Below are 24913 nucleotides of genomic sequence, written 5' to 3'. Positions count from 1 at the left end.
TTATTAATATGCCTGAGAATGTCGCTTGTAAATTGGGCAGTGACAGAGATTCTGCTGGTTGGATATATGTTCGTGGAAAAATGTTTGATATTCTTAAAGAGTATTTTTCTTTTGTTGACACTTATAAATTTGGACTTGATGCTAATACTTCTTGTGAGCTAATTCTTGTTTGGTCAATTATAAGGGATAATTACACAAGTGAAATTCTTTATAAGCTTATTTCACAACAAGGGTACCCATTAATTACAGAGAATGAGTTGTTGTTACAAGTTAAGAGAGGGCTAGATGTGAAGAGGGGAGCAATGGAAGCGAAATTTCTGTGTTATTGTTATTTTGCAGTTTGCAATCTAAAGGTTCAATGTGTACAGCCATACCCATTCAGTACTTCAAATTCCTTCTCACATGGTTTTTATCAAATACACCTTTGTAATTCTCTCCTTAAACAACTTGCAAGCTCTGCAATGTTTTTGAACAACAAGTTCGGAGCAGATATTTTTTTCTTTCTTTCAACTAACAGATAAGTTACCTTCCCAACTGTGCCAAGTCTTGAATCCAGCTGGTGATCTTGAATATTCTTGTTATATTCTACTATGGAGTTTGAATGCGAAAGAGGACGATATCCTCTTATCTATTTTGCAAATGTTTTTCATTAGGAAATGCTCATAGTTAGTGTTGATAAACAAGGTGATCAACTACAGATTTTTGTGAAGGAGTTTAAAATTCTCGCAGTGCTTATATTCTCAGTTCATGCTATCGCTACAGCTCAATTCTATCTTTCAAGCTGGAACTGTCCAAGTCCTTCACATCAGGTCTTACTCTTTATGATTACCATTCTAAATTTGTTGTTGTGGATTGAGTTCTTGCGGTGGAAATAGAAGTTTTTCTCAACTGGTTGGTGGAGTAATATGTTTTGTGAAGCTGGGAATTGTAATCAGATTGCTTCAAATTGTGTTGATGGGCTCATTTGTGTGTTGTTGAGAAGGCTAGAGCCGTTTGAAATTCTATTATTTGATATATTAGTAGGGTGTGTAGTGTCGAAACGGAATTGTGGTGCTATTCTCTCGCAGCTTCAACTTGGTTTTCCTTCAAGATGTAGCCAAGTGAGGGCTCCTCTGTACTCAACCGGTAAGAAGCAGGACTCGACAGAATCTCCTATAAAGATGATGGAAATCCCATTTTTGCTCACTGTGCTTCCACATGGCTCGAATATGGAAAATATAGTTGGAATTCAAGTCTTGCTCTTGGTAATTAAGAGTCTACACAAGTTGGTGAGAGTAGAGTACTTAAGATGGAAATTCAAGTTGTTTTCGACGAGGTTATGGAGTGGGAGAAGTATTAATGCGGCAATACATTTCTCAGTCTTGAGCATTGGCGAAAACTGGACTTATAAGAGCACTGTGTTCTGCAAGGCTAAGATCCATCATCAACTTGAATCCATTCTCATGAGATTACCAAGTTGGCACTTGGCTATTGAAACTGGACTTGATCGCAAAGTGTTCCGCAAGAATGCTACGACCCCTAATCTGTTTGTTAACATTCATATTGGGCTGCCTTTGATGCATCTAAAGTGTAGTGGAATCAAGCTAGAGAATTCTCGTAAATGGCAAGTCATGACGAAAACCACTATTTGCTCGACTAACACAGCTTCAGCTGTATTCAGAAGTAGTGAAATTCTTTCTATTGACTTGTGGTACTCACCAACAAGTGGTTCTAGCTGGACAGCATTATTGGTGACAGAAGGGAGAGTTAAGAATTTATTTGTCCGGTTTACCACTCGGATACTAGAGCAGTTGGAGAATCAAAATGTACACGCCAACAAACTCAAATAATTCACAACAAATACTCATGGTCAGACTGGAAGTATTCAAGGAAAGACAGCAGAATTTTTTCTTACCGAAATGGATGCTTTCACCTTTCTCACAGTATTCACACAGGTGGCGAGGGATGACAGGGAAGTTCTGGTGAAAATTTCTGTCTCGATTGTTATTGAAATTATTGTACAGTTACAGAGGGTTTGCATTGTGCTTAATATAAATAACGGGTGGCGGGGTGGAATACAAAGAAATCCCATTGTGAAGGTTATTCATGATTACAATGGCAGCATGGCCATTGATGGATCTTTAAGGACTATTGATAGAGGTGCGTGCCAAGCACGAAGTTCTGCAGATAAAGTACTTGTTTGCCCTAAGGAAATGCACACAGAAATGTCAGGTCCATTGGTTGATTTCAAGGGAGGAACTGCGACAATGTGTGAGCTTTTCACCTTGCAAGTAGATGTTTTTTGGATTGTTGGGCTTGGTGATACCCTCAAGCAGTTTTACTTAGTTCTCATCCTTGAGGACACGGATGTTTTCAAGGAGAGTGGAATGTCACAGTGTGGAGGGTAGGGGCTACCATAATGTATGCAAGTAGTAGTAATTGCGGGTGCTGTATCATTTTCTGTTTAGTTAATTGTGTCCGTTGGATTTGTGACGCGTGTGTCAAATCCGTTGAGGCAGTCTTAGGTTTGCTATAAGGTTGTAAGAAGAGTTCATCTCTGGATTATCTGAAATTTATGAAATGAAACCATTATTGGCTGCGCTTCTAAAGCACAGATTTGGCCTGAATCAATTGATTTAGGAGGTGTTTATCACCAATTCTATCCTTCTGTTTGTTAATTTGTTGTGTAATCACAACATAGCTATCTTGCCCAGATAAGGAAACGTCAATTACATGACCAAAAATGGATTCTAGTCACGTAATTTGGCTCAAGTCCGTGAACCGTTACAAACAGTTCATGGATTGTTTGTTTCCTACTAACGAACTGTAACAATTACAACAACACTTATAATTGTTACTTTAATAAATCACTCATAACTTCATCGTTATAACTCGGAATTGAGTGATTCTTGGCTCGTTGAATTCGTAAGCTCATTCACTATAACATGAGAACCTTTCCAGGGATAAAGGTTATTGTCACAAAAGTCGTGGATCAAATAACCTCGAGTATATGTACATAAATGTACATTTACCGTCATAGGAATTGTTCCATAGAGTGAGCATTTGTTTCGATAGATTTAGAAAGGTAGCATTGAACAAGAATCCAAATGAAATCAATTATCACATACATTTGTTGATGAAGTCCTTTTTGATATCTTCTTGTAGTCTTCAAACTTCATCCATCAAGGATAGCTTCGATTCTACTTCTTAGACTTCATCTAGTCCAAAACTATCTTTAGTATACTAAATCAAGAATGCATTTTGACAATTAAAATTGACAACTAACTTGACATACCAACGCTAGTGGGTTCAACCGAGCAATGCTCTAACATCTAGAATTTAAATAAATAAATCTAAAAACATGCAAGATGAAAATTGTTGGAAATAACATGTGTAATCACAATTTTTGCTATACCTAACCCTAATTATCCTTCTCAAAAGTAAGAATAAAATCTCACAAGAAGTTTCCTAGTCAAATAATAACTAGATTTTTCCAGACTCTTCATTGGTATTGAGACCCTTGAATTTATCATCAATTGTATCCACGAGCTCTTCAGTGAAAATATCCTAATTGAGAAGTTCACGAACATGGGATTTCATGAGAACAAAGGTCATCATAAACCTTTTTAGCTCAGTCCTCAACATGTCTACACCTTTTAGCGTTTCAACAAGTTCTAGTTTCGCTTCCTCAAATTGTTTTAGAAAATCATAAACAACATCAGCAGAGATCATCTCTTCCCGTTCAACATCTTGATGATCATATGCAAAATAGAAATTCACATCTGAAGGTTTTATGGAAGAATCATCAACTTCGTCCTCAAACGGATTTATCTTCTTTCCTCTTGTTTCAATACCATCCCAACTAAGAGCTTTCTCCATGCTTTCAAGAATACGAGAAACATGAGACATGCCTGGGTACAAAACCTTGGATGAGAAATACTCAATCACAGGTTAAGGTAAATAAAGGAGTTTGAGAGGAGGTAATCTTTGGGATGGCGGAAGGTTCTTGACCTATTATATTAGGGTTTTCATACTGTCACAAAAGAGAGGTACGTGTACCTTCTGACGTACGGGACCCGTTGTTCCTAAAAATTTTGAGGGTAGAAAAACAACCTTTAAGAGAGTACAAAACAATTTTTCAACAATGCACTTCTTCCTTGTCTATGACAAATATTCTTCCTTGAATATTAATGCATTCTTAGCTCAACAAACGTGAGTTTAGAGCGCAAGAGAATTAATAATTATGAAAAGACTTTAATCAGAGAATGTTAGCTCAAAAATTCATAACATTCGAATCTGATTGAACTTATCATGGAAAGGTTGCATTATGAAAAAGATTATTTCTCATCATATTCAAGTAGTACTTGAGACAAATAGTACACCTGTCACGCAGTAATCCTTATCCAGCAGGATTTTTCATGAATAAGGTTCCAAGACTTGTGCCTAGTTTGTGCAAGGGTGAGTTGTACGCTCACCACAAGAATTATGCCGCTTTTTTATTTTGTTCTTCCTTTTGAAATGTGAAAAATGATCATGGAAATTACTGTCATCAAAATAAGAGATATGATTAGAATTCTTACCTGAGATCGCTTGGCTTGAAACAGCTTGTTGAGTTGTTTCGAAAGTTTCCACCCTTTTCAGAGAGTTTAGGAATTCTTTCGAATCCATAATTGAGATGGTGTCACCAAGTTATTCTTAAACCGATTTTGCATACTACCCTTTTGACTTTTTCGAATATTCGTGGACCATGAAGTACTGAAAATGCGGGGGTACCAAAATACACCACCACTTTTTTCTTAGGCAATCTGTATGGAAAAACTCAATACAACTCTGAGAATTAAACTCAATCAAGGAATAGTATCTAGAGTCATATCTCTTTCACTTGCAATTAGAACGTTTACAGAAACAAGTATGTGAACCTAGTCACAAAGAGATTACTTGGACGGTACAAAAGACCAATGTCCAAGAATCAATCAACTCGTATCCAACAAACTAGGTCGGGTGTATCTACTATGATTGATCAATACATCCTGTGATATTTCAATCATAAAGATAAACAATATAGTGGGGAAAAATAAATAACACAGACACCAGAAGTTTTGTTAACGAGGAAACAACAAATGCAGAAAAACCCCGGGACGTAGTCCAGATTGAACACCAAACTGTATTAAGCCGCTACAGACACTAGCCTACTACCAATTAACTTCGAATTGGAATGTAGTTGATCCCTAAACGGTATCCCACCGATTAAGGTACCGTCGCGCTCCTTACGCCTCTTAAATCTCAGTAGGACTCCACGCAATTGATTCCCTTAGATGACGTCATACCAACTAAAAATTGCTTCAACTCAATTGATGATTTTGAACCAATCCGCCTCCCACAGATTAATCCTATTTATATGATTCCCTTTAGGATCAAAAAAAATTGATCAAGGTGATATGGAAATCGATAGCAATATACAAAGTCTAGCTAACCTCAAAATCCGGACTTATGCAACCCGAAGTGCAACCTAGATTATTATTCACCTCACAAGTATAAAACCCGTGGATCTAACAAAGTTTGAGACGAAGAGAACGTTGATGAATTCTACCTATTTTAATCGATGGAGCAAGCTCAACAAATAATCAAGATCAGGATACTCGAGTTATCAAGGAAAGATAATTGGACCTAGCTTCACGAATCCCTATGAAGTTGTTTGAGGAAAAAAACTGATTCTACTATTTTTGGTAAATTTGGGTGTGTTGATGAGAAACGAATTCAAACCCTGAAGAAATGAACTGCACGGGAGTACTTTTAGATTCGAGGGATCAATCTATAAGCCTCTGGCTTAAACCAGGAAATGGTCGTTCCAGATTCAATTCGGTCACAAGGTGAAGGAGAAGGGTTGATCTTAGGGAGGGAAGCGAAGAAGGAGTTTGGGATCAGAATTATGAAGGTGTGGTTGTTTATGACTTGTGTATCAGAAAATGGTTTCTGGATACTTGTGATGATAACACCTGTGTTCTGTTATCGAAATAGGTTGAAAACCTATTTCTACAAGTCATTTGAACGTCATCCTGATCTCATAGGAAATAGAGAAGATTAAATAGTTGAGTAGTGGAGTTGTGTGAGAGGTGGTGATCATTACGTGGTCACATCTTTACCCACTACTTTCACCATTGTTAATCGTTCGTATTTTCCTGACACGTTCTCATAATGGACACGTTGCACGCCGCACGCTGTAATTCGCCAGACCAATACCCCAGTAAGTATCCCCCATTTTGTGACATGTTTGATTTCTCGATTAAATGGGTTAAGTCGTGGGACTTTCCGCAGAGAATAACATATGATGCTATTAGGTGAAACAACTAAGTTGTTTATGAAGCCGACATAAAATATCGTATGTATTTGATGCATGTGAAGCATCGCATTTAAACGGCTCAAATTGATCGATGTGTATGAAGCATCATTGTTTTAGAGCTTGAATGAATAAGTCGCGGATAAGGAGGTATCATGATCGACCAGCTTTGGGTGATCGTTTGGTGGCTCTAGGGACGCGCCATCACTTGGTCGATCACTGCTCGTGGAGGAGGGGTGACCGGTGATCATGACGTCACCCTCCTGACCATCTAGAATCTGAGCTAAACCGTCCGACCAAGCTAGAAAAGTTGGTCAGACAAGATGATTTGCGGCAGTTGAACGCTGCTGCTGATTATATATTAGGGTTTGAAGCTGCACGGACAAACCCTCTTTGGGAGAGCGTTCCGGGACATCGATCCCTAGTTCGAACAGTCCGGTCGTCCATGTGTAAAGGTGGGTCAACGGTGATCACACTGACATCTTCGGGGTCACCTGAAATTGAATCTAAGACGCTCAACTAGGCCGACAAAGATGGATGGTCGCGATTGATTTGCGACAGTAGGGCGTTGCCGCAAACGCAATTTTTAGGGTTTTCAAAGCAGCGCGTTCACCCTTATTTGGCAAACGATTTGATGTGCTCTGGTTTTGCAGTGGACAGGTCGATCGACCAAGAGGGGAGTTGGGCCAACGGTGAACACGTCGGCATCTCTTTGATCGCTTGAAAATGCGATCTAAGCCGTCCAACTAGGCCAACTATGTTGGACGGACGTGATGCGTTTTGAGACCGTTTTTGTTGGTCTCAATTCGTTTGAGCTATTTTATGCAGCGTGAACGCCCATGTTTGGGTCGGCGTTCGAAGAACTTGTGAATGAGGGGAATAAGACTCGATCGACTAGGGCACTAGTGGGCCCGCCGTTGGTCACTATGGTGATTTCCTAGTTTCGCTATAAAGGGTCTAAACTTGTTAAATCGCATGGCCAAATCGTGTGGCCGTGATTATTTTTGAGACTGATATTAACAGTGTAGATTTTCTTTAAGGAATAAATATGTGCTCGATCACGCTAACTTTAATTAAAAAAGTGTGTGAACGCGTTGATATCCTTGTCGGAGAACGATGTAGCATGTATGAGTATTTTTATGTCCCAACACTGGCACTTCGGGAGTTTCATTCTACTCTGCTGAGAGTGAGCATTGAGAGTTCGCCTGGGAACATAGCACATGTAAATACTAGGCAAGTCATGCATTAGTCAATAATGCTGGCAGAAAATAGAATACACATAATATTTGGGATTGCTACCACGCGCACCATTCTGAGTGAATTTCGTATTTATACTGAGTTGTTCAATACATATATATAAGTAAAGAGGTTTGAACACTCATTACTTCCAAATGGCCTTTATTCATTTGCAGGATTACATGGCTAAATATAGGGTTTACGACTTTGACCCTGAACTAAAAACCACCATCAACATTAAGTCCCCTGCTTAGCACATAATGACAGTGCCATTGCGGGGTAAGCATTAGATGGTGACGTACATGATGTAAAAGTGACGAAATAGAGGAGACTTACCCGAATGAGTTTAATTGACCGTCATCAATTGGTCCGTGCGGCGGTATCAACATGGCCGTCGAGTCTTGGCAGGTCCGGCTGCCTTGACGTGGCTGTGAAGTATCAGCGTGCCCATATGCCCTTCCTTGTGTTTGAGCCAAAAAAGGAATCCTTCTTCCACCCGGATTACGCAATCGTACTTGTATAAAAGGGTGTCGACCCTTATGTTGTTTTTATTTATTTATTTTCTCGTTTGGTTTCTCTTCATCGTTGCCGATCCTTGCCGCTGCCATTAACTGCCTTGCGTCTAGTGCTGCCAGTAGCAAGGTATGTGCTCCCTTCTTCGTTTTTTTTTTGTATGGATATAAACCCTAGTTTTAGGTGTAGCTTCCCTAAGTTGGATTCCACCGCTTGCCACTTTCTTCTTTTTGTATGCAAAAACCTAGCTTTAGGTTGTGATCGATGCAAAACTTAGTTGTAGGTTTCGGAAGTGAGCGTAATATCCACAGTAAGCCCGCTCGTCCATGGGTTCAACTTGGCCGTGGCCATAAATCCCACGGCCAATATACGACTTTATGCGACCTCTTCCACAAAAAAATTGTCCGAGTGGGTGTAGATCCTGTTAGGCCCGGCTGTACATGCCTCGAGGCCGATAGGACGTTCGAGCACGAGGACGATCGAGCGTGCAGTGGCCATGAGGGCGGTCGAGCACGCAGTGGCCATGAGGGATATCGAGCATATAACGGCAATTTTTCGTCCATGAACTTCAACCATTAGTAATCATGTTGAATTAGCAGGTTGTGTATATGATCCCCTCTTAGCATAAAATAATAACTCTCTTCCATTGTACTTCATTGCAGTTATTTGGAAGTGAACTCAAGAAATTCTCGTTAAGATGTAACCTGGAAATACTTCTGCCGCCAAGCCAGGAAATGCTAGCAATGCCAAAGATATGCCAAATATAGATGATGAGCACTTCGTCGTGCCTTATCCGTACGTTAGGACTCATCCTGGTCATAAGATAACCCTCCTTACAGGTTCAGAGAATGAAAAGGCTACTCCATCAGTTTCTCCGGCACGTGTGATGAGGTTCTGTCTCCAAAAGAAAGAGTACCCATCTTCTCATTTTGATTTCAAAATTTTTCACACTCCGCTGCGCTTTTATGAAGGATGGATGAGGCATATGCCGAGCAATGAACGCATCAAGAATAACTTGAGTAAAGCGCAAGTTGTTGAAGCTGTCATGGCATCTGCAACACTTCATATTAAGAAAGATGTTGCGGGTTTAATCAATTTCATTTCTCGATGGTGTCCTTCCACGTACACGTCCATATGCAGACGGGGGAGATGACCATCTCTTTGGAAAGCGTAGCCACTTTGTTGAGCCTTCTAGTTGCGGGAAATATTCACTTTGTGTTGTCCGCTGAAGAAGAGGCGATGTTCAATGTTCTGGTTAAGAAGGCGGAGGGATATAATCATAAGAAATATGATGAAAAATGTTTTTATACTTGGTGGGTGTCTGAATGGTTTCATACGCACCGAAAGTGGGCCAGGTGTTGGATGATGTAATCAGTGTTGCCGTGTTTTTATCCCTGTGGCTGTCTAAGGACGTTTTTGATGATGGCTCTGGTAAGAAAACCATAATAGCGAAACTCATCATGTTCGCTATTAAGCTGGCGCAAGGCATAGTCCTCCCTCTAGGTAGCTTGTTCCTCGGGTCTTTATACTCTCATCCAGATTCTCTGGCAGAGGACATGTATGTTTCCAAAGGATGTATGAAGGTGGAGTCACATATTCACATCACTTTTCTCCAAGCATTCTTATGGGAACACTTCAAAGGTTATGCTCATGTTCCTGCGGTTTCGTTTTCCAGTTTATATGGAGGCTCCAGAATACTTCGTTGGCAAAAGAGACGTTTGAATCTCGGGTTGGAGCTCATCGATTTTTTCGATAATGTGCACGCCATAGATTTTTACCCGTGGGCACCGGTTAATTCTTCTGTGGTCCATCCAAAAACCTTTGTCATTGTTCCTGATACGGTGTTGCACACTGGAGAGATAATGAGTTTTGGAGAGATCATATTTATGCTAAGATGCACGCCAGGATATGTTCCGTCCTTCTTTAATGAATCCCTTATTGTAGTTCCGTATAATATCGACAGGGCCTCTCGTCACATAGGATTTGATCAGGGTATTCCATTTTGTCGTCCGCTCATGCCTCCAACGGAGCTTTTGCTGCCTGTTTTTGATACTAACCTCTTCGCCGCGAAGAAGAGCCTCCAATTCTTTCCCCCAGGAAGGAAACCAGCGGCTACTAGGAAGTATAACGACTTCTGAAGAGAAGATCTCCTAGCTTTTCAATATTTCGCTGATGAAGTTGTGGCGGTCCCGCGTGACAGGTCTTCCCCTGAGATCTTGAAGCAACATAAGTTGTTGAAGCAGCCTTCCTCGAGAAAATGAACCCGTAGTTCTAAGCAAGGTGAGCGCAGTCCTGAGGAGAAAGAGGCGCGGTCAAACGGACACGCAAGTGGCGCTCGGACGATTCCAACTGCTCCGGTAGTCTTCAACTCTTATAATATGCAGGTGCGTACGTGCCTTTTCCCAAGTAGTCCGAATTTTGTTTTGAAGCAGTCTTACCGAATATCTTATTTCTTGGAAATAAGGGTTTTAGAACTGTGAACGCCTTTTCTATACTTGCTCGTGACCATGATATGGATGAGGTTGAAGATGAAGAAAACTCTGGGTCTGACAACGATGGAGAAAGCACTTCCAAACGTGGTAGAGAATCCAATTGTCCTAGCGAGCTGGAAGATGAACTGGTACGTCTTCTCTACATATTTCTTTCAGAGATGATTCACTCTTTCATGTGAAATAAACATTAACCAATGATTGCAGGAGGAGGCCGCCATAAAGAACAAGGAGGTGACTGATGATGCAGAGAACACCCCTGCCCTTCATGATAAGAACGGAGACGCTGCATCCACGGTTGTACATGTGGATGGACCCAAAGAAACTCTCGTAAACGGTACGGAATTAGTTGTACATTCTCTCGCTGGAGCCGTTTTTGACCCTCCATTGGACGTTCCTTACACAGACCATGTGCTGGTTAGAGGGTTCAGTGTGCCGGCTAAGTATGAGGAGTTGTATACCAGAATATGGAAGAAACATGGCCATATTGCCACCTTCAAGAAGATTAAGAGTCGCTTTTCATTGGTTAAGCGCATTGAAGAAGCTATATCTTCCATTCATGATATGTGCAGTGTGACTGGACGCAACGTTTCTGAGAAAATAGTCCAAAGCTGGGAATTCCATCGAGACGTGTTCGTGAAGTATGAGTTTAACGCCTCCTGGTTCTGTGAAGGATTTTCTAAGGTCCAAGAGATGCAAGGAAAAATGGATGATGTTCCTTCCATGGACCTCATTACTCAGCAAGAGGTAGAAATTGAGAGATTGTCCCAGGAGTTGAACCTGAAGCAGACCGCTCTCCAGAACATGAAAGACGCTTTTGCCAAGAAGGACGAGTTGTTGTTGGACAATTTCCCTTGAATTATTTATGCTTTCTCTTTTATTTCTTAGGTGTATTTGAGTGACGTGAGGAATTCCTTTCATGGTTTTATTTTTCCTGGTTTTTGAACTAGCAAGTGATTGTTTTTATGAGGATATTTGAATTTGCTTTTGGGATAATTCATGAATAGTTTTCTGAGAGGAATTATGCTTGGGTCGACCATTCAGACTGAGATTTTGGTTTAAGTAATGTAACTTAGAAAAATTGTGCATGTTGCATGAAAATTGCAAACATTACACGAAAGAGGAAATATAACGTGGAGATTGAAAATGGTATTAATTTCATTCTGAAAATGGTACGTGTGCTAGTCCCCAACAAGTTTCTAAGAGGTCTCTCGTACACAAACAATCGTTTTAACGAGACTTACTTGTTGACAAGGTTCCAACGAACGAAATTGGGCTCTCCCAGTCAATTGCTTAAGTTATTGTAACACGCCTCTGCTAACGACCTCTGCTAATGAAAAGTCCCCAGCTAATTCGATCTCTCCTGTAAAACTATGCATGTTGGCTTGTGGAGAGAGGAAAGATTCCCAGTTGTTAGGCGCAGCTCTCCTGAATTAATTTTCTCCCAAACAATGCGCTTCAAGTTGTTGCATTCACTGTTGGGGTGATGGATGAATCTATGGTAATGGCAATATCTTGGATCAGTCATATCCTGATCATTTGGTGGACGCCATACAGGAGGTAATTGAACTACTCCATCTTGCACCCAAACTTCTAGCATCTCCAGAACCTTCCTCATAGGAAATGGGAAATGCGGGTACCGAGGGTCTACCTTTTCTTGTATTTGCAGTTGTTGTCGTGAGAACTCTTGCGGGCATTGATACGAGGCTCGTTTTGAGAGTGGAGTTGAGGCGTGAGTATGTGTCGACATAGACGCAGATCTCTTATCTTGGCGGTTTTGCTGAAGTGCAACTTCTCTCGAGGGCCCTGCATCGTTGACCATAGCGCTGCGACGTGATTGAACCGAGTATCGTTCATTAGTGAAGCTCTTATCTCCATGGTGGTCCTGGAATATTTCCCCTTCCTCAGGCGCTTCTCTGCTCCGTAAAGTCAGGGAGGTCGTGGCTGCGGATTGTTGAACAGCTCTCTGAACTTCCGCAAGGGTCTTGAGATATAGACTCTCCAACAGAGTTCCGTAAGCCGGTTCTCTTCCCTTATTCTGCGGATATTGTGATACTCCTGATGAGTTATTTTCCTTGTGAAACTTCTTTGGCTCTTTGTTACCGGCTGGATTTTGTTGATCGTTTCCTTTCGGTTCATGTTTGATGTATACGTATTCTGTCTGCATCACTATTGGCAGAAACACGGACTTCAGATAAAGATCCGATGTCATCTTTATCGTTGATGGTATTCTCCGGGTGGACGCTTGCCGACTCCTTCCACAACCAGTTTACTATACTTTTTAAAAGACAGATCATCTCGTCTTGCCGTTTTGCGATTTCAGCCTGGTTTGCGAGGACATCTTCTAATATCCTAGTCATGCCTTCCATGGTGATTGTGCTTCGATTGTTTACGGCTTTCAGAGAATTTGGCTGGCGGAGATACATCACAGAGTGGAAGTTGAAACTGGTGATTGAAATGAAATCGGGTTAACAAATGTGTTTAGACCTAAGATCCGCCCTCTTGAATTTTGAGAAAATTGAAATGAAATTGAAAATTGATCTTGCAACCGAGAGATTAATCTCCCACTGTGGTCGCCAGTTAATTGAGGGCAAAAACTAATTCTAATGTTGGTAAATTTGGGTGTGTTGATGAGAAAAGAATTCAAACCTTAAAAAAATGCACTGCACGGGAGTACTTTTAGATTCGAGAGATCAATCTGTAAGACTCTGGCCTAAACCAAGAAATGGACATTCCAGATTCAATTCGGTCACAAGGTGAAGGAGAAGGGTTGATCTTAGGGAGGGAAGCGAATAAGGTGTTTGAGATCATAATTATGAAAGTGTGGTTGTTTATGACTTGTGTATCAGAAAATGGTTTGTGCCTACTTGTGTTGATAACACTTGTGTTCTGTTGCCGAAATAGGTTGAAAACCTATTTATACAAGTCATTTGAGCGCCACCCCGATCTCGTAGGAAATAGAGAAGATTAAGTAGTTGAGTAGTGGAGTTGTGTGAGAGGTGGTGATCATTACGTGGTCACATCTTTCCCCACTACTTTCACCGTTGTTAATCTTTCGTCTTTTTCTGACACGTTGTCACAATGGACGCGTTGCACGCCACACGATGTAAGCCTCCAGACCAATACCCCAGTAAGTATCCCCCAGTTTGTGACATGTTTGATGTCTCGAATAAATGGGTCAAGTTATGGGACTTTCCACGGAGAATAACATATGGTGCTATTAGGTGAAACAACTAAGTTGTTTATGAAGCCGACATAAAATATCGTATGTATTTGATTCATGTGAAGCATCGCATTTAAGCGGCTCAAATTGATCGATGTGTATGAAGCATCGTTGTTTTAGAGCTTGATTGAATAAGTCGCGGATAAGCGTCTTAAAGGAGGTAGCATGATCGACCACATTTGGTTGATCGTTTGGTGGCTCTAGGGACACGCCATCACTTGGTCGATCACTGCTCGTGGAGGATGGGTGGCCGGTGATCATGACATCACCCTCCTGACCATCTAGAATCTGATCTAAACCGTCTGACCAAGCTAGAAAAGTTGGTCGGACAAGATGATTTGCGGCAGTTGAACACTGCCGCTGATTATATTTTAGAGTTTGAAGTTGCACGACCAACCCCTCTTTGGGAGAGCGTTCCGGGACATCGAGCCCTAGATCGAACAGGCCGGTCGGTAATGTGTAGAGCTGGGTCAACGGTGATCACACTGACATCTTCGGGGTCACCTGAAATTGAATCTAAGCCGTTCAGCTAGGACGGCGAAGATGGAAGGTCACGATTGATTTGCGACAGTAGGGCGTTGGCGCAAACACAATTTTTAGGGTTTTCAAAGCAGCGCGTTCACCCTACTTTGGGAGAACGATTTGATGCACTCTGGTTTTGCAGTGGACAGGTCGATCGACCAAGGGGGAAGTTGGGACAACGATGAACACGTCGGCATCTCTTCGATCGCTCGGAAACGCGATCTAAGCTGTCCAACTAGGCCGGCTAAGTTGGACGGACGTGATGCGTTTTGAGACCGTTTTTGTTGGTCTCAATTCGTTTGAGCTATTTTATGCAGCGTGAACTCCCATGTTTGGATCGGCGTTTGAAGCACTTGTGAATGAAGGGAAATAAGACTCGATCGAATAGGGAACTAGTGGGCCCGTCGGTGGTCACTATGGTGATTGCCTGGTTTCTTTAAGAAGAGTCTAAACTTGTTAAATCGCGTGGCTAAATCGTGTGGCCGTGATTATTTTTGAGACTGATATTAACTGTATAGATTTCTTTAAGGAATAAATATGTGCTCGACCACGTTAACTTTAATTAACAAAGTGTGTGAACGCGTTGATCTCCTTGTCGGAGAGCGATGTAGCCTGTATGAGTATTTTTGTGTCCCAACACTGGCACTTCGGGAGATTCATGCTACTCTGCTGAGAGTGAGAATTGATCGTCATGTCATGTCAATATTGAGAGTTCACTGGGAACATAGCTCATGTAAATATTAGGCAAGTCATGCATTAGTCAATAATGCTGGCAGAAAATAGAATACACAGAATATTTGGGATTGCTACTACGCGCTCCATTCTGAGTGAATTTCATTGAAGTTGGACTCCCTCTTAGTTGGAACTAGCAGAAAGGGGAACGGGGCTCTGGGAACAAAGCCGGGCTCAGCAGGACCCTCATTGGTCTCTTTGGAGACTCTATCAGTCTCCTCATTTTCTGGCTCAGAAGGGTGAACTACAACATGTTCACTATCAGGCATGGCAACTTTATTGTCAACTTTCTTTCCACTCCTAAGGGTTGTTATAGAATTCACATGATTGTACGATTTCTCTCCTTTAGGGTTAGGATCAGTTTGACTAGGGAACCTTCTATCTTCTCTTTCACTAAGAAACTTAGCTATTTGGCCGACTTGAAGTTCTAAGTTAGCAAGAGACTGAGAATTATTCTTAAAATTCTGCCTGGTTTCTTCTTGAAAACCATATTGGTTCTTTGATAACATCTCATGGTTCTTTGCTAACATAGTAAGGGTTTCTTCTAAGATGGAGATCTTTTTCTCATTTTGAAACTGGGGTTGACCTGAAGAGTTCTTAGCATAACCAAAACCTGGGGGAGGCTGAGAATTACTAGACTGTCCTTGATTCTGACCTTTAGACCAAGAAAAATCAGGATGGTTTCTCCAACCGGGTTGTAATTCTCTAAGTATGGGTCAAACTTTTGACGGTTCTCAAACCTATCATTGTTATAGACAGCATGGGATTGCTCTTCACTAACCTGGCCTTCCCAAAACGAGTTATTGAGTTCTACTCCACAACTAGACACTTGAGAGGCTCTAAACCTATCATCAGGTTCAACAAGAGACCTATGTTTAGGATGATTCAATTCCAAAGCTTCTAACCTTCTAGATAAAGCAGCAAACTTAGCATCAGACCCGAAGCTTGTATCTACCACATTGGTGCTACTTCTATTGACCAAGAGTCTTTTGAGGGGTTCAACACAAGACTCCCACTGTTGGGATTTTTCAGCGACAGCTCCTAAGAAGGTAAAAGCATCATCAACACTTTTACTAGTGAACTTACCAACGCACATAGACTCAACCATGGCTTTGGTTGAATAGTCTAAACCATCATAAAAAAATCTCTACTAGTTTCATCTTATCAAATCCATGGTGAAGACACTGGGATAGGAAATCATTGAATCTCTCTAAAAACCTATAAAGAGACTCTCCCTCTTGTTGCACACTAGCACTAATTTTCTGCCTAACAGACGTAGTTTTATGCTTAGGGTATAATTTCATATAGAAAGCAACAATAAGTTCCTGCCATGTTTCAATGGATTCAGATGGTAGGTTGTTCAGCCAGGTTTTGGCTTTATCTCTCAAGGAAAAGGGAAACATCTTAAGTTTCAAGACTTCATCAGTAAGGTCTTTTATTCTAATTGTCCCACGAATTTCCCCAAAGTCCCTAATATGAAAGTAAGGGTTATCATCATCTTTACCTAAGAATATAGGTATCATCTGAAGAATACTAGGTTTTATCTCGAAATTATCCGTAGTGGCTGGAAATTTAATACACGAAGCTCGGGTGGACATAGTTGGGAACATGTAATCTTTCAAAGTTGCCATCGCTGGCACAACTGAAGTACTAGGGGTATTTTCCTCAAGAAGAGACAGATTCTCAAAACTGAAGTTTCCAAAAACAGAGCTCTCAAAAGAAGAGTCTTCGAGCTCCCCGCTTCCACAAGAAGAACTACTAGGTTTTTCACTAATCAATCGACCTAGATTATCTCTTTTCCAAGCCCGCTTTCTAATGACCTCGGGCATACACTAGAAAAATAAAATAAAAAGAAATAAATCCTAAAAGGAAGGGAAGTTCTAAGCAAACACGAAGCAGGCTGACTCCACCAAAGCAAACCTAAAGATTTCTAACAAACAAAAAGCATGATGGATCCACTTAGATTGGTTATAGACCAGCTTCTAATCCTTCGAAAGGGAATTCGTTAAAATTTAAGCAAACCCCTCTGGAATCAATCCGAGTTCAAGTAAGTTGAATCGAGACGAGTGAAGCTCAATGGAGCTTTGATACCCAAGGCCTCACCGGCGTTACAAGGCGGCGTATTCAACTCACAGAAACCATCATGAACTTTGAAGCATGCTTAAAAGAGTAACCAATATTTTTCAAATGACTTTCCTATTAAGATCGTTACCCTATAGGTCTCGTTCTAGTCAAATTTTAGGCTTAGGTTCGCGTTTGGTTTCGTTTTCCTAAGGCGGGCAAGAAGGGAACGGTGATGAAATCCGAACCCTTATCTTGTATGGCCAGTCCTTGCCCTTTACTAGGAAATTAAAGCAGCCGTTTTCAAATTCTCAGCATATATGCAAACGAAGGAATACAGTAACTCGCTGACAGGGGATTCGCGAGTGTTTCGACAAACTTACCTCCCGTACCTGATGGGGGATGAACCGTTGAAGTCGACTCGGGCCACGACTCTTATGTCATGTACGAACCCGAGGGGTCGAGGGGATATCGTAGTCGACGTCCTTCTCTGCAAACAGTTTATGTTTAAACCACCCTTTCGTAGGGTTTCTAAAAAAACTAAAGTCCCAAAGTCCACAGTCCAAAGTCCAAAAATAAAGTGCAAAATAAAAAGATAATCTAAAAAAATTCTAAAAAAAATAAAATTGTCTCTTTCTCTCTCTCTCTTTTTTAATTAATTTTTATTCTCCTTTTCTTTCACTCCTTTCGCTTTGCTTTTACTCCAAATCTTTAAGTATTCACCAAAAACTTTGGCAAATTTTTCTTTCGCTCCAAATTCCAAAATCTGTAAGGAAAATACAAAAACCCAAAAACGTAAATAAGAACAAATAAAATGAAAATGAAAAACAAATAAAAACCTAAAAAAATCTAAAATACTATAGCTTAAAGACAAGTCCGCGTCGGCGGCGCCAAAAATTGATGTGATTTTCAATTGAGTTGTAGTAAATGATTCGTTGAGACTTGTGAAAGCAATAGATTTTAGACTTAATTTTAAAGCAAAGAAAATAAAGCAAATAAATGTTGATATGTTGTGAAATTATGGAGAGGTTGGAGATAGGATTTCACCATTCATCAATACTTGTGTGGTTCTAAATTAATTTATATCATGCAATTTAAAAAATTGATTCGAATCTAAAGTATTGCCAAAATCAGATCCCCAAAATATCAAATGTTAGTCGCAAGTATAACGCATCAAGAGTCTAACACTAAGCATGCATCATCAAGTGAAAACACATTTTATTAATAAGAATCATTTAATTTATTTTTTATCAATGCAATTAATCATATAAAAATATTGCATAAATTTATAAAATAAATATTACCACATAATTCTTGAGAGAATGGCTTCCTCCGTCGCGCCAAGGATTGGGTTTAGCTCATCATTAGGAAAACACGCTCAAAATTCATTTTTATTGCTCAAAGGTGGTGTACAAATGATGAAATGGAAGAAACAATGATAAAACCGGGTTTGTAACAGTTATATGTGTTACAAACTAAAAAGAACGATAGAACAATAGTGTCGCTGATTCTGTAGCTCTCGACCCACGCCTGTGTGTCGTTTCCACTGTTGAAAAACGACTGTCTTGGATGGTCTGTTCTTCGCGCTCTTCAGATGAGAAGCAGCAAAAAAGTATTTCTGGTGGTTCTGATTATCGTCTCTGTCTTCTCGAAAACTCTCCCAAACTCTCAGTAACCCCTCTCTGACTCCTCAACATTGTATAAATACTCGAAAGGGCCTCCAATAACTCCGTAATATCTCCATTAATTGCTCTTATTCTTCGCTGCAAAAAACAAAAATAATTCCCATTTTTATCTTTACCACGCGTTAAACTTCTTCCAGCGCGCTCCAAATCGTCATGTACACGCCTCAGATGTATTTATACAAACTCTATCTCACGCCATGCATAGAAAAACACGCACAATCCCGTGAATATCTTCTCCCGGTGTACGTGTTGCTCTGTTTACTTCTGCGCGAGAATCCAGCCAATTTTAATCGATCAAATCACTCATGATAGTTTTGTTGGGACATATCACAACTACACAACAAATTTCAGCCCTTTAATCAACCCAGAACTTCTTCAAACTTCGATCGAAAATTACACAGTTCTGTTTTTTTTATTTTTCCGCCAAAATGAAATTCAAAATAAGAAGATGGGTGCTACGGATTAATTTGGGTGCTGAGGATGAATTTGGGCTACGCATAACCTTGGGTGCCCCTTAGCCAAATCTGGGGTTCGTATAGCAAATGTCCTCCGGGGGTCCAAATAGCACTTTTTGAGCAACTTTTTCCACACAAGTGTATTTCTCCAAAAACACCTACACAAACATAAAAACACCATAATAAGTAAAAAATCAAGCACTAGCAATAGAGACACTAAGGACAATTCAGATACAAAAATGTGTCTGTCAATTTGGTCTGAGTTATTGTAGCTGGAATGAAGCTGAAAGAGGTGCAAGGAAGTGATGCAGTTTGAATGAGTTATGGTGATTGCAGATAAAAGGAAATTGAATCTCAAATAGATGTATTTCTTGGTTGAATGGTGTTGATATATAATTGCAGGGAACTAAACAACCATCAAGTGAGGGCCTTTGGCACCGATTTGTGAACTATGGCCTGGATATGGAATGGAATATTGACTGCCAGCGAAGGCCTGAATAGATGGAGTTGCTGTTGCAGCTGAACTGAAGACTTGTTGAAAGTGTTTATTGAATGAATGCAAGTATTGGTGTTATGTGTTGCAGTGACCTGAGAAGGGGTATGAGTCTACGGTGCAGCTATAGATAGTTCATAGAAATGGGTTTGTGCTGATGCTGTTGAAGTTAAGCTATTAATGGAAGTCTGATGGGGTTGCTGCTGGAAATGTACAAGTCTACTAGTGTTAATGGGTTTGCTTGGTCAGAATGAAGAAGGGAGAGAGATACATATAATGTTGATTGCAGGGAACTGGTGGTTGATGCTACAGAGATCTGGCTGGAGTTGGTCATGTTGTTGGTGTTGTTGTTTAGCAGCTGAAGAAGCTGCTGATAAATGAAATGCAGAGCTGAGGAGGAGCACCATCTCGTTATGTTGCAGTGATGGTTGCAGTCATGATGAAGCTGACTTGGGATTGGTTACATGGTGGAATTGCAGTTGAAGAAGAACCAGGTACAAGGTTTGGTGAAGCTGATAATGGATCGAGATGAACATAATTTGAGACCTCAGAAGATGGATTGATGGGTCCTGAGCTCGACTGGGTTTAATGAAATGGAGATAGCTGCTGTTGGCTTAGAATTCAGTTAGGTGTTAGAGCTGTTGACTGTATTGCAGCTGCAGCTGAGTGCCTGAGAGTTGCGCAAGAACTGCAGGTGGTGTTGATTGGCCTGAGCAGAGACAAAAATGTGTTCGCAGGTGCAGTGACTGGAGATGGAGATGGATCTGGTGCAGTTGTGCAATATAGAAATGTGTAAAGAATACTGCAGGGAAGGAGAGTTGAATTGTTTCCGGAAGTGATGCTAAGACAAGATGAACTAAGCTTTTCAGTTCCATGAGACTGACAGGATTTGTATTTTAGGAATGGGCCTGGACTGGGATGTCACTGCTAGTGGGCTGGAATGTGAATGAATACGAGGTGACCAGGCTTGGTCGAGATTTTCAGTCTTATATCTAAGGAAAGCCAATTCCACAGGGGGAGGGGATATAAAAATCTCTTTAGGGTTCTATTCAGGAGATCTTTCTGTCCTAGGGTTTAGAAACATGATAGGTTTTCTTTTCCTTCTTTTTATGAACTCCATGAACATGAGCTAAGTTTTTATTATTGGTTATGGAATAATTTGATTTCACACAACATGATTTCTTGTTTGATATATTAGTTTTGTCTCAACATTATCGATTATGATTCACTAGAAATATCGCCATGTATGATTGAATGTTTGTTTTGTCAAGTTGCAAATTGGTAGAACTCACATGCATATCTATTGCTAGATTAGAGTTTATTATACGTAAACGTGATAAATTTCTGATTGCAAGTAGTGTAATTGTGAATATTGCTTGTATTGGTACATCCTAGTAATCACAAGTGAGTCATAACCTTTATTAAATTGAATTAGTGCTTTTACACGTTCAATTGCTTTGATTGGCCTGATTTCATAGAACTTAGTGCACCTAGGGAATTAAACTTGATTAGTGCTTTTACACGTTAGGTTTTTCTCTAAGATAGAATTCATATTCGCATCTTTTAATGTGTTTGTTGATGACAAGAGGAGATTTACGGGATATACTTGCGATCAAGGTATCTTAGGGCCTTTGATAAAAGAGAGATTAAATATCAATTCTAGTTATTGTTAAAAAGCATGTTTGTGAATGAAGATGAATCCTTAACCAATATCTACTCTATTTGATTTGCTTGTTTATTTCTTTGTCTTGTTTTTATTTTATTTTAGTATATAAAAATCAGAAAACCCCCCATTGGTATTTATAGAAAACTGAAACAATTTGACAACCTTAGTCCTCTATGTGGGAACGATCATTTCTTTCCCTCGCTATATTTATATTTTGAGTAGTAAGAAAGTGTAATTTATTTTTGACGCATACGACAGCGATCATATTTTGGCGTCGTTGCCGGGGAGGCAGTGGTCGTCATTTGTTTTTGTTTTTTTTTTTAGTTTTGTTTCATCTTTTTGTTTTCTTATTTTCTGATTTTGACATAGTTTTGAGAACTCTATTTCAGGTACCAATTTCTATGGACGGAGCATATTGGAACAATGGGCACGGTTATCAACCTCAACAACATTATGACAACTATCACCCTTATGGGGAATACAATCAAAACCAATCCTTTGGTTATGGTCAATATTCCACGTACCCTTTGAGTTATTCTCATACATACCAACCTTCTTACGGTAGGTATGTAAGTGAGCAACCACAAGGAGGGGAGACTAGTTGTACTCCTATTCATATTTCTTCTAGTTTGGTAGATGAGATGCAACAATTTATGGTGGGAATGGAGTCAGTTTGTAGACAACCAAGCGTGGAACCAATTTCATCGACCGAATATGCTAATAGTATATTTGGCCCAATTTCTGATCGTAGTTATGATCATTCACCCATTCAAAGAGAAGATAATTGGCGTAGCAATACTGAAGTAAGTCATTCTACTTTTTCCTTGTCGAACGAGCTTTACCAACAAATGGAACACTATTTTCAAAATTTGGATGGATCACTCCAAGAGATTCAAAAAGGTGTTTCCATTTTAAGACAAGGCATTGAAGAATACAAAGAGGACATGCAAAATTCTTCGAAAGACCAATCTTTGGGAAGTGATAGCCAATCTTATGTCAACTATGATAGTGACGATGACTATGAAAGTACAACGCTTGGACCAATTTATGGTGACATCCCAGAGGAGTGTACAATGGAGTCTTTTTGCGATCAAGGTGAATATGAAAAGGAATATGATGACCCTAGTGCAGCTTACTCGAGCATTGATCTTAATAATGATCAAGAACCTATTCAAAAGGTATAGCTTGAGGATGATGCAATGCGTGTTCTTAAAAAGTTCCTTATGGAGAGACTTGAATCCGCAGTAGCATATGTGCCTTATAACAAAGAAGAGTGTGTTGAGAATGAAACCGATATGACCAATATTTTGGAAGACCCAATTGAGCTTGCAAAGGATTGTAATAATGATGTTTATGTCGAGACTTTGGTTAAGGCAGAAACAGACGAAGAATGGTTGCAAGGTTTGATAGAGGACCATGATATAAAAGAGGTGAATAACTCACTTGAGTTTTTCAAGGATGAAGAGGATTCCGTAGTACAAGAGATTGTGCAAGTTTTTTCTAACCTTTCTGCATATTGTTTCTTCTCCTTTATCTCTTATTGGTTTGAATGTATGTGCTTCGAAAACATTGTTGAATGACTTTTTTTTCTCGATATCCGCCATTGGAAATATTTGATTCTCATGCTATGCAGGTTTGTGAACAAGAAACCATGAAAGTTCCCGAATTCTATATTTTATATCCACTTCCAAGTGTGGACAAGAATAAGTGTGGGGGAAACTTTTATCGGTTAATAGCTTCGTCTCTGTTTTATATTACTAATATGTGTGCGAAGCTAGTGTTTGCAAAACAGGTTCTATGGAAGGATCCTCAACTTTTCAGGTTATTGGTGTACGGGGAATCGGTCTTGCAAGTCGGGATGACGACTTTAAACCAAGTGCTAAATGGGAGGCAACCCACTGGTTTTGTATATCCATCTCTATCTTTTTGTTTTATTTTAAGTCTTTTATCATTATTTTCTTATTTTGGATATTTGCATATCAAAACTCCAACTTTTTATGATTTTTGAACAGTTTAGAATAAACACTAGCCTTTTCAAGTAGATGGAATTTTTTCTTAACAATGAGGTATATATATTGGCTGAGTTGGGATGAGATGCCAACTAAATAGCTTGTTTAGTGTTTATCCTCTATTGTTCAGAAATAGCTATGAGTTGGAGTATGAGTTTTTATTATGCATCTTATTTTCTTATTGTGTATATATATCATGTTATGAATTTACCATCTTGAACTTTACTTTGATTGACTAAATTTTACATTGAGGACAATGTAAAGTTTAAGTGTGGGGGAGTGTTCTCATATAGGGTTTTTAGGCTTGTTAGTCTTCCCTTGTGTTTATTAAAAAAAAAAGATGTTAAACTCCTAAGTCTAGAAACTTGTGCCTTACACTAATGGAAACATCGTGGTTGTAGGAGTTGAGGAACCCATTAGTAGAGTCTATTATATGAAAACGAACAAAATATAGAAACAAATAACATGATACTTGTCACCATATCTCGGAGTCGTCACCATATCACTTTCTATTTTTTTGTTTTTTCATATTAATCTATTGTTTCTCTAAGTGATTTGGTGTGGCACCAACATCCAATTGTTATCACTGCTAGGATGAAATAGAGCGATTGAGTTACTACAAAAAAAAAAAAAAAAAAAGACTAGACCAATTTGACCAAACGGTGTACAAAAAAAAAAAAGATTGACACTTGGATAGCAATATGTGTGTGTTCTCCCTGTCTCAGTCGCCTAAGCAAGTGTGGAACGCAGGATCCACGGGAATTACCATGTAATCTGCTGACAAGAAGCATGTGCTTGGATCCAAAAGATCTAATCATGTTGTCAATTCGGAAAAAAAAAAGAACAAAAGGTGAAAAAAGAAAAGAAAAAGAAAATATTCTTATTACTGTGTTGAATAAAATCGATCACTAGTTCCCTTGTATATGTCAGTGAATTGATCTAGAATTAAGTTTGTCGACTGCTGGTTCCCTTGTATATGCCAGTCGTGTTGATATTAGTATTCAGACCAGTAGCTCAATCCAATAGGATTTTTAGGTTTGTTTTGGCAGTGACCTTCAGACAGATATGGGAAACACCGTTCACCTTAGTCAACAGTCTGCCACCATCTTCTTAATCTTTTCATGTGATTGTGGTTGATTCGATTCCGAGTATTGTGGTTGTGTTCAACTTTCCGAATGAAGCTATATCACTAATTTATGAATTGGATTTGAAAGTGGGTACTTCCTCCTGTAATCATTGATAGTATGCCAATTACAAAATGTTTAGTGTCATTATTAAATTTTCACAGGTGGCTGGAGTTTGGAAGTATAGGTTTTGTACGTACACCTCTTGTAAACCTTCACGAGACTAAAACTCGTCCACCAGGGACACCTAGGGGTTCAAAGGCCTGTTATTCATGCTAAGAGTAACCGTATCCTCAGCGACACGGAGTTGTATGTATGTTTTAGAATTATTTTGTTTGATTACTCGAGGACTAGCAAAGTCTAAGTGTGGGGGAATTTGATGGGTGTCT

This window comes from Papaver somniferum, unplaced genomic scaffold (genome assembly GCF_003573695.1).
Source record: "Papaver somniferum cultivar HN1 unplaced genomic scaffold, ASM357369v1 unplaced-scaffold_33, whole genome shotgun sequence".
In the NCBI taxonomy this organism is placed as follows: Eukaryota; Viridiplantae; Streptophyta; class Magnoliopsida; order Ranunculales; family Papaveraceae; genus Papaver; species Papaver somniferum.
The sequence above is the reverse complement of the archived record's forward strand: the minus strand, read 5'-3'. Positions refer to the sequence as shown.